At 44.7% G+C, this 3742-nt stretch overlaps 1 protein-coding gene across 4 annotated transcripts in view; it reads left to right on the top strand.

Annotated features, from left to right (window-relative positions):
- The window catches only part of PDSS1 (decaprenyl diphosphate synthase subunit 1), a 53032-nt gene that overhangs the window by 32922 nt on the left and 16368 nt on the right, over positions 1 to 3742 (top strand). The window lies entirely within an intron of this gene.

The raw sequence follows: 3742 nt of genomic DNA, 5'->3' as shown, positions 1-3742 counted from the left end.
CAGGCATGTGCCACCATGCCCAGCTGATTTTTTTGTATTTTTAGTAGAGACGGGGTTTCACCATGTTGACCAGGATGGTCTCGATCTCTTGACCTCGTGATCCACCCTCCTCGGCCTCCCAAAGTACTGGGATTACAGGCGTGAGCCACCGCGCCCGACAGGTATTCTTTTATAAAGAGATGCACCTCATTCTTCAAAGATTAGCAGCTGAGCAGTGGACATGTTAACGTGGCTGGACCTGTATTAAAAATGAAATATTTCATGCTGCCCACTAGGGGGCATGCTGGCATCATCCCAGCACTACCCCTTTTTCATGTGATCTATTCCTAAACTCCAGAGCTCTTAGAATAATAAAGCAAAATCATAGTGTGAGCTATTTGAATAAAAGTTTCTATATTTAAGTGCCTATGGGTGGCAATATTCCAGAGGTGTTACGGATTCAAAATGGCTATTTTTATGAACTGTTGGTATTTAAAATGCAAAGCCATGCGAGCTCCAAAGAAATGCATGCAAAGCAAATTAGATGCATCAAAAAGCGGGGAGGAGGAGAATTGAAAGGGCAGAATTATTACAGAAGAACTACTAATGGAATTGCAAAATGTATTGAGAATTGGAAGAAAACTTACAAGCTACATTCTACTAAGGGTACCATTTCTTCATCTCCCCTCTGTCTACCACATTTTTAGTGAAAATAATATTAAAATCTCTGAGAGGGCTGTCTAGGGGGATTGTTTTGTGATTGACTGATATTAAAATAGAGTTCATTTTAGGCCAGGCTCAGTCACTCATGCCTGTAATCCCAGCACTTTAGGAGGCCGAGGTGGGTGGATCACTGTAGTCCAGGAGTTCGAGACCAGCCTGGCCAACATGGCAAAACCCCATCTCTACTAAAAATACCAAAATTAGCCAGGCATGATGGTGCACGCCTGCAATCCCAGCTACTTGTTGGGAAGCTGAGGCAGGAGAATCGCTTGAGGCCAGGAGGTGGAGGTTGCAGTGAGCCAAGATCGCTCCACTGCACTTCAGCCTAAGCAACAGAGCGAGACTCTTCCTCAAAACAAAAACAAAAACAGAATTCATGTTATTGTCAAAAGATGAGTTATTGATTTGCAAATGTGGTCATGCAAAATATGTTTTGTAGCTTACCAATGAAGACTGTGGCTTGTTCCCCAGAAAATCTGGTAGAAATGAGCTCTGAGGGGTCAGGGGCGTGTCCAGTGTTGTTCAGCCAGATAGTAACTGAGCCGAGACTTGAACCCAGAGCTGGATATGGTAATCATGCCTTGTTTTTCCCCCTTTTTCTTTTGTTTCCTGGTATTCTAGTCTCTCCAGTGCTTCTTGTGGCCTGAAATTAATAGGCTGTCTTCCTATTACTTGATTTTCAAAGCCCCAGAGTGCCACTACAGAATTGCGTCTTGTGTGTCACATTAGCAGAACACTCTTTTCTTTTTTTCTGTTCTTGGTAATCTCTCTGTTAATTTATTGTTTGTATGTTTCAAATTACTGTTTTTTAAAATTATTATTATACTTTAAGTTCTGGGGTACCTATGCAGATCGTGCAGGATTGTTACACAGGTATACACTTGCCATGTTGGTTTGCTGCATCCATCCCCCTGTCACCTACACTAGGTATTTCTCCTAATGCTATCCCTCCCCAATCCCCCCACCCCCTGCTATCCCTCCCCTAGCTCTCCCGTACCCCAACAGGCCCTGATGTGTGATGTTCCTCTCCCTGTATGTCCATGTACTCTCATTGTTCAACACCCACTTATGAGTTAGAACATGTGGTGTTTGGTTTTCTGTTCTTGTTTCAGTCTGCTGAGAATGATGGTTTCCAGCATAATCCTTTTGAGATGGCGTCTTGCCCTGTCACCCAGGCTAGAATGCAGTCGTGCAATCTCAGCTTACTGAAGCCTCTACCTCCCAAGTTCAAGTGATTCTCCCATTTCAGCCTCCTGAGTAGCTGTGATTACAGGTGCACACCACCATATGCCACACCCAGCCTCTTTTTTTTTTTTTCTTTTACAATATTTGTCTCTATCTCTCATTCAGATCTTGCCAGCTTTCCTAAAACTGTCATAACAAAAGGGAAAACAATTTTCTGTTGCAGCATCCAGTCCAGGATCTCATGTTGCGTTTAGTTGTCATGACTCTGGTCTCTTGTCATCTAGAACAATCTTTCTTTGTCTCTCATTACCTCGGTATTTTGAAGAATGCAGGACAGTTATGTTGCTCGGTCAGGCTTTTCTGATATTTTGCAAGATTCCATCCAAGTTATGAATGTTTGGCAAGAATACCACAAGAGCGATGCTGTCCTCAGTTCCTCACACCAGGAGGCACATGCTATCTGTCTGTCCCATTACTGGTGATGCGTGCCGGGATCACTTGATTAGGATATTGTTGGGCTGGGCACGGTGGCTCATGCCTATAATCCCAGCACTTTGGGAGGCCGAGGTGGGCGGATCACCTGAGGTCAGGAGTTCGAGACCAGCCTGGCCAACATGGTGAAACTCCATCTCTACTAAAAATACAAAAATTAGCCTGGTATGGTAGAGGCATCTGTAATCCCAGCTACTCAGGAGTCTGACACAGGAGAATCACTTGAACCTAAGAGGCAGAGGTTGCAGTGAGCCAAGATTGTGCCATTGCACTCCAGTCTGGGCAACAGAGTGAAACTCCATCTCAAAAACAAAAAGGTATACTGTCTGCCAGGTTTCTTCATTCTAAAATTACTATTTTAACCTATTTTGGGTGAAGTATTTTCAGATTATGTAAATATTATTCTGACGGTTGTCAAATGGCTGTTTTTCTAATTCCATCATCTATATCACTCTTCCACAAGAGAGTTGGTGTTCTATTTTTTTTTTAATTTCATTCTCAAAAGAGATGAAGAGTTAGTATTCCATTATAAGGAAGCTCTTAACTGTATGGGCTCTTGGATTTTTATTTTATTATGTTTTGTTTTGTTTTGTTTGAGACAGGGTATTGCTCTGTCGCCCGGGCTAGAGTGCAGTGGCACAATCTCAGCTCACTGCAACCTCCACCTCCTGGGCTCAGGTGATTCTCCCACCTCAGCCTCCCGAGTAGCTGGGATTCCAGGTGCCCACCACCACACCCAGCTGACTTTTTGTATTTTTAGTAAGAGATGGGGTTTCGCCATGTTGCCCAGGCTGGTCTCAAACTTTGGCCTCAAGTGATCCGCTCACCTTGGCCTCCCAAAGTGCTGGGATTACAGGCGTGAGCCACAGCTCCCAGCTGGCCGTAATTTCTATCCTGTTGGTCGAGGTCATTGCCAAGGTCTGGTTTTTCACACACACACACAAAAAAATTTGCAACTTCTGGCATAAATGGGTTAACAGCTGGGTTCATTTTTTATTCCATCGTAGGGATTCCCTGTCTTTCTTGCTGATTTTGTGTTTTGGTTTCGAGTGTTCTGTTGTTGTTTTGAGTATTGAAACAACGTGGCTGGGCACGGCGGCTCACGCCTGTAATCCCAGCTCTTTGGGAGGCCAAGGCATTGCTTGAGCCCAGGAATTTAAGACCAGCCTGGACAATATGGCGAAACCTGTCCCTACAAGGAATACAAAACTTAGCTGGGTGTGGTAGTGCACACCTGTAGTCCCAGCTGCTTGGGAGGCTGAGGTCAGAGGATCACCTGAGCCCTGGGAGGTCAAGGCTGCAGTGAGTCGTGGTGACACCACTGCACTCCAGCCTGGCAGCAGAGTGAGACCATGTCTCAAAA

This window comes from Cebus imitator, unplaced genomic scaffold (genome assembly GCF_001604975.1).
Source record: "Cebus imitator isolate Cc_AM_T3 unplaced genomic scaffold, Cebus_imitator-1.0 Scaffold92, whole genome shotgun sequence".
Lineage (NCBI taxonomy): Eukaryota > Metazoa > Chordata > Mammalia > Primates > Cebidae > Cebus > Cebus imitator.
Note: the sequence above shows the minus strand (reverse complement) of the source record. Positions and strands in the feature narration are given on the sequence as shown.